This window comes from Spermophilus citellus (assembly GCF_964194105.1).
Source record: "Spermophilus citellus genome assembly, chromosome: 4".
NCBI classification, from domain to species: Eukaryota; Metazoa; Chordata; class Mammalia; order Rodentia; family Sciuridae; genus Spermophilus; species Spermophilus citellus.
The window spans coordinates 175,344,656-175,358,466 of record NC_138185.1 but is presented as its reverse complement, the minus strand read 5'-3'; positions in this window follow the sequence as shown (position 1 = coordinate 175,358,466).

Below are 13,811 nucleotides of genomic sequence, written 5' to 3'. Positions count from 1 at the left end.
GAAATACAGTGTATCAAATCTCATCTTGATCTGCTGAATTTGGAGATGCACATTTTTATGAACATAAAGTTTGAGAAGCTCTGTGTGAAAGTACACATTAGGGGATATGGCAGTGTGGATACAATATGGACTGTTCCAAATGCCTTGGTGTCAGTAATGGGAAAATCAGAAAAGCAGACATGCCATTTTATCATGGTTAGACATCACTTACATTTATGATGGTGTCAATGTAAAAGACTGGTGAAACACATTTCTTCATACAGAATCCATTCTCATCATGGAGCTGGGGTTCAAGAAAGAGAATCCCAGAATGTCTTCTGAACAACCCAAACCCTTGTTTACAAATATTACATGTAATCATAAAAACACTGTCAACCAGTGAAACAGAAAATAAAAATCTTAATCTAAGCAAGTAATAGATATGCAAAGATACTTTTTAGTTGATTTTACAGAGTATATTTTAAGTCTCTCTTTTTAAACAAAAATGTCAAAACCTTTCAGTATTTTATATTTAAAGAATGGATCCAAGGAAATATTTAAATAGAATAAAAATTAATGCAAAGTGAAAAGGGCCTTCTTGTAATAACATGCTTACTTCCAATGGCTTCTTTCCTAAGGCTGCATAATATTTTCCTCAAATATCCATCTGGGTATCAGTAGGATGGTCCGAAATTATCAACATCTATAAACAATAAAGATATTAAAAATAATTAACATTAAGAAATCAGAGATAACATATAATAATGCTTTAATATATGTTTGATACATATGTTTATTCTAGCAATATATAATTGAAATATGAAATAGAAGTGAAAATAAAAAGGGTAATAAATCATATTTTTATAAAATGTCCATATGAGAATAAAATAAAAGTAATTATATTTTGAAAATTCTGCCCACTTGTGTAAATATACTAGATATTATTTCTATATAGTAAAACTGAGTCATAACTGTGAACCCAAATAAGATGCAATTTTATTAAGCTATTAATTTAAAAATATAATTTTTGAAAAACAGAAAGCTCTAGAAAGTGATCATTCTTCTTCCTATTATTAGAACACAGTGTTGTTGCAATTTTATATAGCAACATTGTAGATACACCAAAATATTTTCAGGTGGAAAGGAGCATATTATAATAAATGTATTTAATTTCTTTAAAAGAAAATAATGTTTTACTTTTTACCATCTTACAAAAATTAAAGCACTTAATTTTCACACATTAACTATGTATTTATCTAAAATTAGATCAAGTAATAAGAGAAAAAAATAACAAGTAGAAATTTGTCTTCTGAGTCCAGATAACAAATAAAAGGGAAATTCTACTTTGAGATATAGTAAACATTCTGATCATGTTTCAATTTATTATACACAGAAGAAGTGTTTAATAGCCATCCTTTTCACCATTATGAAACAGTATTTATGGAACACTTACCTACTTACCTTATTATGAGACTCATTGTCAGAGAGGACTGTGACTTTGGAAGCTGATAACCATTGCTTGCTTATTTATTTATTTATTTATTTATTTATTTATTTATTTATTTAATGTGTGCAAACCTTTGGTTTGTGAAGCTTTCTTATATTTCCAAATATAATTTTTTTCAATCCCACTTCTAAACATGTCACTTACATAGATTCCTGACACTAAGAAACCAAAAAAGCAAAAATAAAAAAAAATTTAAAATTCACCAGACACAGAAGAGACACAGTAAATATAAATATTAACTAATAAATATTCATATTAAGTACTAATTTTATGTATTTAGTAGAATTATTAAATGAGGTAATTTAGTAGTACATTTACCTGTTTGAGGTCTGTGAACAATTCAAGTTAACAGCTATAGTGCTAAAAACATCCACAATCTTTTCAGTATTTCAAATAACACAAACATCTCACAGACTTCATAAACACTGGTGAAGGCAAGTATTTATGACATTAATTTCTAGTATATATAATTCTAAAATGCATACACATATGCACATATATATTTGAAATAGGATTTAAATAAAGAGATATTAAACCGTACATTAAACAATTGGGGGATATCTTCTCTAGTGTTAAATGCTATGTCCAAGTCAAATACACAGTGGGTAAGAATAAAGTCTAAGCTTTGACTAGTGTTCATTTTTCTGGACCACAAACAATAGAAAAGTTTTTTCACTATAAAATAGGAACTGCATCTAAGGAGAAAAAAATATAACAATCTTAGCTTTCAAATTTAATAAAGTAACAAAGGTGGAAATTGTGAATTTATATTCCTTAAATAGTAACTGGGTTATGGAAAAAAATAAGGCAATTATCTTTAATTGCCTTTGAGAAAAAGGATTTAAGATGAAAGTGTAGGTTACAGGCCCAAGGCAAACCATTCACTCTTTCTTAAAAGAATTATTATTATGTCTTTATTTTAGCGCAGTTTAGCTTTACAGAAAAATTGTGAAGATAGTACAGAGAGTTTTCATATCCTGCTCATCAATTTCCTGTCTTATTAACATCTTATATTAAGATGGCACATTTATTATACTTAATTAAACTATGTTGATTACTTCTTGTCCTTTTTCTGTTCTGGGAAGCCATCCGGGTATCATATTCCATTTATGTGCTATATCTTCTTTGGACTCCTGTCATTCTATTCCTCAGACTTTTCTGTTGATTGATTTTGGCAGTTTTGAAAAGTACTAATCAGGAACTTTGTAGAATATCCCTTAAAATTAAAGTTAACTGGATTTTTTTTTAAATTAAGATTAACCTGGAGCTGTGTTTTGGGGAGGAAGACTGCATAGGCAAAGGCCAATCTCCCCACATCATATCAAAGGCACATGGTATCAACAAGACTTATCGTTTTAAATGCCAACTTTGATCACCTGAATAAGGTCATATTCACCGAGTTTCTCTTTTTAAGTTATTCTTTTCCCCTATTTCCATGCAGCCTTCTTTGAAAGGAGCTTATTAAACACTTAAGGGATAGGGAATTATGCTCAGACTCTTTGAAAAAGGAATATGTACATAAATCATTTTAAATTCTTATGCAGAGATATTTCCCTCTTCCTTTGCATTGATTTATGTATGTAAATTTTACTTATGTAAGTACTCAGTTTCTTACATTTTTTTCCCTTTGGTTTATAATACAATATTATTTTTAAAACTTCTGTTGCTCACATTGCTTCAGCTTTGGCCACAGGGAGCACTCTCATCGACTCTAGTATTCCATCACTGTGCAGTTCTGTTTGTTGACTTCTCTTACTTTCTGGAACTGAGAAATGCTTAGGCTCAAGTTCATCTTGTATATTTTCTGACCCAATCCCATAATTAATAATTTTCCCAAAGAATCTTGATTCCTTGTATTAGGGAAGGAAATATAGAAAGATCTGGGTACAGGTAGTGTTCACTGCTACTGAAGTGTTGATGATTCTTGGCTCACTCACCTCACGGAGCAAGGAACTATGCCAATGCAATGTATGCCTGGATGTAGACACAACTGTGGGTACTTATATATGTAACCATTTATATCTGCAGGTTTTAAATGAAACATGAGCTCATACTGATATCCCAACATGACCCTATGGAAGGTTTTAGTCTTCTCCTCTTGCTTATTTATATCTTATTGAAACAGATTGATATTGGGGGGCCCCACTGAAATTAAGAACAATTTGCTCAGGCTGAGAATAAAGCTGAAGAACTTCCCCTATCCCTGACCCCACCAGCCTGAGGAGGGAGGATGGAAGGATGGGAGAGCAGAAAGGAGGGGAGGATATAATTAAGCAGAATACCTGCATGTCTGCAATCACAGTGAAAAACATTAATTTGTACATTTAATATAAGTTAATATTTATAATAAAAATTAAATTTTATAGTTTTATATTTTACATTTAGGTTTTCTGGCTAAACTGTAAGCTTTTCAAATCTTTCTGCTTTGCTTTCTGTTCCTAATTATCATAAAAAGCCACCAGCAATATCCATGCCACTGCCTGAATACTGTGTTGCCTATAAATTTCTTCTGCCAGATTAAAAAGTCCATTACCTTTCAATTCAGCCTCATAGAAAGTCTCAAACATGGGTAAAATGTAAACAACTTCTATCCAGAACACAACATAAATGGCCTCGAGTTCATATTCTAACAGAATCCTCCTTTTCCTCTGAAACTTCATGAGACCTATCTTCACTGTGTACCATCTCATCTGCATTCTGGTCTTCTGAGCTTCCACCAGAATTGCACATTAAGGTCCACTTACAACATTCTAAAGCTTTTCCAGCTTTGATTGCAAAACTCTCCAAAATTCCTCCCACAAATTCCAAAAAAGTTCTAAAAGCTTCTAAACCACATGGTAAGTTTAGTCACAGCAACAACCCACTCTCAGTACCAATTTTTGTTTTAGTTAGCTTATTTGCTGCTGTGACCAAAGGACTTGCCAAGAACAATTTTTGAGGAGGAAAAGTTTATTTGGGATTCACAGTTGCAGAGGTCTCAGTTTATAGATGGCTGACTCTATTTCTTGGGGCCTGAGGTAAGTCAGAACATCATGGTGGAAGAGTGTGGCAGAGGAAAGCAGCTGGGAGGATGGCACCAGGAAAGAGAGAGAGAGAGAGAGAGAGAGAGAGAGAGAGAGAGAGAGAGAGAGAGAGAGAGAGAGAGAGCTTCTCTCAATAATGACAAAATATAGACTCCAAAGTTATGCCCCCAGGGACCATCCTCCTTCAGCCACACCCTTCCTGCCTGTAGTTACTTGCCTATATTAACCACAATGCCTAACAGGGAATTAATGCACTGAAAAGGTAAAACCTCTTAATCATTTTATCTCTAAAATTTCTTGCATTGTCTCACAAATGAATTTTGGGGAAATACCTAACATCTAGACATAACAGTGGAAAAAAAAAGTTGCAAAGCAAGTGAATTTGAAGCAAGGAGATTATCCTATACTACCTGGGTGTGCCTCATCTTATTTTTAGGATCCTTACTCATGGAAGATAGCAGGCCTTTGTCAAAAGCCCCTCTGTATGTACTTCACAGTGATTACTCTTCTCCTTTCCCTGCGGAGACAAAGAAGATAGCACTGTCAGATCCTTAAGGTGAGAATATTGTAGGAAAGCCCATGAAAGTACAAGAGACTCTCTAAAACTCAGGTACCCAGGAGATTCCAACTCACACTCTAATCCATACCCAGGATCCACAAATTTCTTAAAGTCGCCATTAAAGTGCTCTATCTGCTTTTGGCTGTAGAAAAGTATATCTTGATTGTGATTCTCCTGATTCACCTCCAGATTTTAGGGCAATTAGTTAGCCCTGAAACCACGATTCTTTGAGTATTGCAAGAAATTCTGCGAATGTTCAATTACTGTAGTATTTTCTTGCTGCAAGGATAAGATCGATGACATACTGGAGTTGAAACTTTCAGTTACACAAAAAGCTCTCATCTTCATATTGCTCTGGAAAACTTTGTTTTTGATTTGACAATTCTCACCTCCAGATGGCCATTGCTTGAAACACATAATAATTCTTTTTACAGTTAGAAATTTTTTTTTAAATTTAAGGTCAAATTATAGACTTTACCAGACATGGCCAAATATTTATATTGTATTTTATGGCAGTAAACAGCATTTGTTTCATGAAGAAATTCGCATACTTTTCCCATAAGGGAAAACAAATTTTATATTAAACTCAATATTTCTGAAATATGTGACAGAGTCCAAAGTGGGTGATACATTCTGCTGCACCCATCCATATTCTTTGACTCAACACACTATAAAGCACACAGCAAACAACCAATAACCTGAATCTTACATTCTTTGCCTTTTTCAAGAATAAGTAAATTTAAAGTGCTATTATTTTTGAAATATTGCTCCAGTGCTTCTTTTTTGGGGGGAGAGGGGCTTACCAGGGATTGAATTCAGGGGCACTCAAACACAGAGCCCCATTCCCAGCCCTATTTTGTATTTTATTTAGAGACAGGGTCTCACTGAGTTGCTTAGCATCTCACTTTTGCTGAGGATGGCTTTGAATTCCTGATCCTCTTGCCTCAAAATCCTGAGCTGCTGGGATTATAGGCACGCACCACTGCCCCTGGCTAGATATTGTTCCTGGTTTGTTGAAACAGGCCACTAGAATCATGAAACATGGTCACAGTTATCATTATTTAGGCATGACTGTAATTTTGTCACCTTAAATCCTAGTATGAAAAATAAAATAAAAAATAACAACCTCAATATTTATCCTAAATTTTTGTATTTCAAGCTGCCTTTCTTTCATTCCCAATACTGTAGACTTCTTCAGCTAGAACCTTGCTTTCCTTTATGCATGACTGCTACCATTCTCCCTGATCTGGGAACCCTCTTTGAAGGTCCATGTTACTCTCGGAGTTCTAACCCCACTGCTGCCACAGGGGAGATACTTCTCCATCTGAACCTTCCCAGCCTCTGAGGCTGTGTGGGTGACAGCATGCAGAAAGAAGTATGATTATCTTACAGAAAGCATCAGGTGGCTTTATGACATTTCCACCATTCTCACTTTTGTCCTAACTACTGAACCTGAGACAGTTTCTTTGCTGGGTACTTAAGAACTGGCCAGGGGAAGGCACTGATCCCTCATGCCAGCCCCCTTGCTTCTTTACTCCAAGAAACAGAAACCTCTTTGGAGTTAACTGATCTTTTTGTTACCTACAGCACTGCTGTGTTCCCTTGGTTTCAGTCTCAGACATTGCTTACTATTCAGGAGAAGTCAGATACCATTGCTGATGCTACATTGCTTCAATATTACTATGTATTATCTTGGAAAGAGCTCTGCTTTGTATGTATTCAGCCATTTCCTCCTCTTAAAAATGTCTTCAGCCATTCAAAATAAGTCTTGTTTCTTCCAAAATATCATGTTTGTTAAGTAATTAAAATTTTTTGTAATACTTTTTCCAAATAGAAACTTAGTTGCATAATAAACAAAGAAGTGTTGTCACATGGAAAAAAATATATATATAATGACATTTTTTTTCAATTGTTGGATATAAACAGGCCTAAAAGGGTAGGAGATCTTCTTGATGTCTCCCTCATGGACTTTAGTTTCAGTACCCACAAATCCTGTTACACATGGGAAGTATAAATTTTATGAATCTTCTATTTTTTTCCCCAAATTTTGGTACCAGAGATTGAACCCAGGGGTACTTTACCACTAAGCCACATCCTGAGACTTTTTTATTTTTTGAGACAGAGTATCACTGTTTTTCTTAGGGCCTCATTACATTGCTGAGGTTGATTTTGAACTTTTATCCTACCTCAGGAAATTTTGGTATTACAGGTTTATACCCCCTGCACCTAGCTTCTTCTTTTATTCTTTATTGGTTTTTTTTTTTTGTCCTTCTGTTCAGAAAGTAATTACTTAGATACTGAAGAGAAAATATAGTACTTTACATTAAGAAAGAGATCAACAAGCAGGAGAGTTGGGCATGGTGACGCACGCCTGTAATGCCAGAGGCTTGAGAGGCTGAAGCAGGAGGACTGCAAGTTTCAGGCCAGCCTCAGCAATTTAGCAAAGTCCTCAGCAACTTAGAAAGACTCTGTCTTAAAATGGAAAATAAAAAGGGCTGAGCATGTGACTCAGCATCCCTGGGTCCAATCCCTAATTCCAAACAAACAAACAAAAAACCATGCAGGAGAAAGAAGAAGAGATAATGTCCTGATTGATACTTCCATGTTCTTGCTCCTGGAATGTGGTGAGCCGTTTCTGCGGACTGTGGTCGCCATTACAAGATGGCGCTGGCTCCGCTGTGGTCTGTAACAAACAACTCCTTATTTGGGAGAGTTGGCGCATGGTTTTTTAACACCCTATGAGAAAGCTCCACGTGGCAGCTTCGCATTGGGGCTTGAGATGCTTTATTAAGGCTGGGAGAGGCATCCGAGAAGAAGAAGAAGAAATATCAAGGACCTGAATAAACGGCTGAAAGAAGATTCCTGTTGTTGCGTCTTCCTTGCGGGCAAGGGGGTCGCGACACTGGAACCTGTGCCAATACCTTTCATACCACTTTTTCCTGCTCTTTGTCAGGTCAGAAACTCGAACCCTATATTACACAATCTTCATCTCCAGTCTTATTATGTGGTTTGTTTTTATAGGGTAGACCTGTTAAGGCATTTTATATTTTTTTATATTTCAAAATATTTTATGTTACATTAAAATTTTTAACCTATCTGGAAAATCTTCAAGGCCCTATAATAAATCCAATTATGCATATGAAAGGTGCTAACCAAGCTGGAGGTTGTCTCTAGTGATGGGAGTCATAGGGTGAGACAGGAAGGCCAGCAGACTGTAGAAGAGACTATCACAATATATTTCTTTTAATATAGTATAATGTACATCCATGTCATCTTTCCTTAATTGCCGTCCTTTCTTTTCTATTCTTATGTTGGTAGGAGAGTGGAAGAGCAAGAAGAAAGCTGTGAGCCTAGGGTTCTATGTTCTGATAAATCCTATTAAAATGAAGATCGTCATAGTTAATAGTGTATAGAAAGAAAAAAAAGAAACCTAAAGGGAATTTTCACATTTAATCAAAACTGTTCAGATTCCCCATATCTGGCAAACTTATTTCATGTAAGTAGAGATAATGGTGAAAATTATATATGGGGAAAATGATAGGGCAGGATTTATTAACCTTTGTACTTTTAACATTTGGGGAGAGATGCTTCTTTGTAGTGGCAGCTATCCTGTGTTGCATTGTAGAGTGTCTCTGGCCTCTACTCATTAAAGGCCAGTCTTACTCTACTTCTCCAAGTCATGAAAGTCAACAATGTCTCCAGTGATTGCCAGAAATTGTCTTCAAGTTGAGAATAATGATGTTAGATGCTTAGACATTGAAATGCATAAGGACTCACTATTCTGTTTAAGGAGCATAACATCTGGTGGGAAGGAAAGGCTTGCTAAAAAACTTATCTTAGTTCCCTTGATTCAAATAAGATTGTGATTCGTGTAAGGAGAAAAATTTCAATAAAATTTTGCAAAATCACAGTAAAATAATTCCAAAGAGTAGAAGAAGGAATCAAAATCAGTAAATGTTTTACAGAAGAAATGTGATTTTGAATTTAAAAGACGAGTAAACAAAAATATGTAAAGGGACACCTGGGTTGGGAAATCTGGAAGTTAAATACTTATGAAATGGTAAAATTCATTGCACTAAGTCAACTTTAGGTTAAGCAATACATTAGGAGGTTGGAAAGGTAGATAAACTAAGAGTATGTTTTGAAAAATTTCACTGTTAAGATGAGAATTTGAGCTTTAATTCCCTATCAATCCAGTAAAGAACAAATTATTATGTTAGAGAACACTGGCACAATCTTTGTTTTATGAATGCATTTTTTAAAACATCAAAAATATTTAAAAATAATATTATGATAGAACAATATCTACCATCTGTTACTTAAAAACAACATTAAAGCCATCTTCCAGGTTGGCAATAGTTTATCAAATGATAGTCACAGATCTCCAATGAAATGGATAGATTCACAAGATGTTATCCTCATGTGTAACCTAATTTCCAAATATGGTTTCTACTCATGAAAGTGGCACATAAAAAGAACGATGTACGCTTAAATGAAAAACACTGTAATGTAGACAGCTCTAAAATGAAAAGATGTTTAAATAATAAAGGCTGAAGATTATCTAGAGGATACTTATACCATGTTGTAATAAGTAAACCAAGATATAAAAGTAAATTGAAATAAAACCTCTGATTGCATTTGACCATGTGGAAATGTTTTGGTTCCTGGTTCAGACTTCTGGTTCCTCCAGCCCTCCAAACTGTAGACAGCTATTATGGGACTATCCAGCTTCTGGTTGTGTTGTATAAACCAATCTTGGTTCTGTTCCTCTAGAGAACCCTCAATAATATAGCTATGAAGTCCCAAATTATTAGATTTTTAAAGAAGTACCCACTTGATATCTATGCAAGCACTGACATTTAAATGTTGTATTTAGGCACAAATTAAGGACCCAGCTCCCTGCTTCTCTCTAGGTACATGTTCTCCATCCACACAAGTTGTTTAGCTGTGAGGGGAAAATACATAGTGCAGGAGCTCTGATCAGCCTCAGTATAGATGTGCCTCATCCCTTACTATCTGACTATATTTGACGATGTGTACATGTTTTGGAGTGACTAATTAAGCTAATAACTAGATTAGAGTTGGCTCTTGCCCATGAACAGAACAGAAAGCTACTTGGACCCTCTCATCTCAGGACACTAATTCTTACTTATCCTAGACACGATTTTGGCTCCATGTACTGTGCTTGAATTTGGAAAATATTTTGATAATCAAGTGATCAGAAGGATTTTATTTGGCACCATTCTCTTATGGGTCTCTAAAAGCCAGGTAAAACATTTTTTTGTTGATGAAGGGTTAGTGTTCACAAGGGAGCCCAAAGAAACCAAGTAGCTTTCTATTGTCTTTTTTTTTATTGGTTGTTCACAACATTACAAAGCTCTTGACATATCATATTTCATACATTAGAATCAAGTGGGTTATGAACTCCCATTTTTACCCCAAATACAGATTGCAGAATCACATCAGTTACACCTCACATTTTTACATACTGCCATATTAGTGACTGTTGTACTCTGCTACCTTTCCTATCCTCTACTATCCCCCCTCCCCTCCCATCTTTTCTCTTTACCCCATCTACTGTAATTCATTTCCCTCCATGTTTGTCATCCCATTCCCCTCATAACCTCTTATATGTAATTTTGTATAACAATGAGGGTCTCCCTCCATTTCCATGTGATTTCCCTTTTTTTCTCCCTTTCCCTCCCACCTCATGTCTCTGTTTAATGTTAATCTTTTCTTCCTGCTCTTCCTCCCTGTTCTATTCTTACTTGCTCTCATTATATCAAAGAAGACATTTGGTATTTGTTTTTTAGGGATTGGCTAGCTTCACTAAGCATAATCTACTCTAGTGCCGTCCATTTCCCTGGAAATTCCGTGATTTTGTCATTTTTTAGTGCTGTGTAATACTCCGTGGTGTATAAATGCCACATTTTTTTTTATCCATTCATCTATTGAAGGGCATCTGGGTTGATTCCACAGTCTAGCAATTCTGAATTGTGCTGCTATGAACATCGATGTGGCAGTATCCCTGTAGTGTGCTCTTTTAAGGTCTAAAGGAAATAGTCCGAGAAGGGCAATAGCTGGGTCAAATGGTGGTTCCATTCCCAGCTTTCCCAGGAATCTCCATACTGCTTTCCAAATTAGCCGCACCCATTTGCAGTCCCACCAGCAGTGTACAAGATTACCCTTTTCCCCACATCCTCGCCAGCACTCATTGTTGTTTGACTTCATCATGGCTGCCAATCTTACTGGGGTGAGGTGGTATCTTAGGGTGGTTTTGATTTGCATTTCCTTGACTGCTAGAGATGGTGAGCATTTTTTCATGTACTTGTTGATTGATTGTATGTCCTCCTCTGTGAAGTGTTTGTTCATGTCCTTGGCCCATTTGTTGATTGGGTTATTTGTTTTCTTATTGTCTAATTTTTTGAGTTCTTTGTATACTCCGGATATTAGGGCTCTATCTGAAGTGTGAGGAGTAAAAATTTGTTACCAGGATGTAGGCTCCCTATTTACCTCTCTTATTGTTTCTCTTGCTGAGAAAAAACTTTTTAGTTTAAGTAAGTCCCATTTGTTGAGTCTTGTTATTAACTCTTGTGCTATGGGTGTTCTATTAAGGAATTTGGAGCCCGACCCCACAATATGTAGATAGGAGCCAACTTTTTCTTCTATCAGACGGAGAGTCTCTGATTTGATATCTAGCTCCTTGATCCACTTTGAGTTGACTTTTGTGCTTGGCGAGAGGAGGGGATTCAGTTTCATTTTGTTGCATATGGATTTCCAGCTTTCCCAACATCATTTGTTGAAGATGCTATCCTTCCTCCATTGCATGCTTATAGCCCCTTTATCAAATATAAGATAGTTGTAACTTTGTGGATTAGTCTCTGTGTCCTCTATTCTGTACCATTGGTCCACCCGCCTGTTTTGGTACCAGTACCATGCTGTTTTTGTCACTATTGCTCTGTAATATAGTTTGAAATCTGGTATCGCTATACCACCTGATTCACACTTCCTGCTTAGAATTGTTTTTGCTATTCTGGGTCTTTTATTTTTCCATATGAATTTCACGATTGCTTTATCTATTTCTACAAGAAATGCCATTGGGATTTTGATTGGCATTGCATTAAACCTATAGAGAACTTTTGGTAATATCGCCATTTTGATGATGTTAGTTCTGCCTATCCATGAACAAGGTATATTTTTCCATCTTCTAAGATCCTCTTCTATTTCTCTCTTTAGGGTTCTGTAGTTTTCATTGTATAGGTCTTTCACCTCTTTTGTTAGGTTGATTCCCAAGTATTTTATTTTTTTTTGAGGATGTTGTGAATGGGGTGTTTTTCCTCATTTCCGTTTCAGAAGTTTTGTCGCTGATATACAGAAATGCCTTTGATTTATGTGTGTTGATTTTATATCCTGCCACTTTGCTGAATTCATTTATTAGTTCTAGTAGTTTTTTTGTAGACCCTTTTGGGTCTTCTAGGTATAGAATCATGTCATCCGCAAATAGTGATAATTTAAGTTCTTCTTTTCCTATTTTTATGCCTTTAATTTCTTTCGTCTGTCTAATTGCTCTGGCCAGTGTTTCGAGAACTATATTGAATAGAAGTGGTGAGAGGGGGCATCCCTGTCTTATTCCAGATTTTAGAGGGAATGCCTTCAATTTTTCTCCATTCAGAATGATGCTAGCCTGAGGCTTAGCATAGATAGCTTTTACAATGTCGAGGTAAGTTCCTGTTATCCCTAGTTTTTCTAATGTTTTGAACATAAAGGGATGCTGTACTTTGTCAAATGCTTTTTCTGCATCTATCGAGATGATCATATGGTTCTTATCTTTAAGTCTATTGATGTGGTGAATAACATTTATTGATTTCCGTATATTGAACCATCCTTGCATCCCAGGGATGAATCCTACTTGATCATGGTGCACAGTTTTTTTGATGTGCCTTTGTATCCGATTCGCCAGAATCTTATTGAGGATTTTTGCATCTAGGTTCATCAGAGATATTGGTCTGTAGTTTTCTTTCATTGAGGTGTCTTTGTCTGGTTTCGGAATCAGGGTGATGTTGGCCTCATAGAATGAATTTGGCAGAGCTCCCTCTTTTTGTATTTCCTGAAATAACTTTAAAAGTATTGGTATTAATTCTTCTTTAAAGGTTTTGTAAAACTCCGCTGTATACCCATCCGGTCCTGGGCCTTTCTTGGTTGGAAGTCTTTTGATTGCTTCTTCTATTTCATCTATTGATATTGGTCTGTTCAAATTGTGTTTATCCTCCTGACTCAGTCTGGGCAAATCATATGACTTAAGGAATTTATCGATGTCTTCACTATCTTCTATTTTATTGGAATATAGATTTTCAAAATAATTTCTAATTGTCTTCTGTATTTGTGTAGCGTCTGTTGTAATATTGCCTTTTACATCCCGTATGTTAGTAATTTGAGTTCTCTCTCTTCTTCTCTTCATTAGTATGGCTAGGGGTCTGTCGATCTTATTTATTTTTTCAAAGAACCAATTTTTTGTTTTGTTAATTTTTTCAATAGTTTCTTTTGTTTCAATTTCATTGATTTCTGCTCTGATTTTAATTAATTCTTGCCTTCTGCTACATTTGCTGTTGTTTTGCTCTTCCTTTTCTAGGGCTTTGAGATGAAGTGTGAGCTCATTTATTTGTTGGTTTTTCCTTTTTTTGAGGAATGACCTCCAGGCGATGAATTTCCCTCTTAAAACTGATTTCATTGTGTCCCATAGATT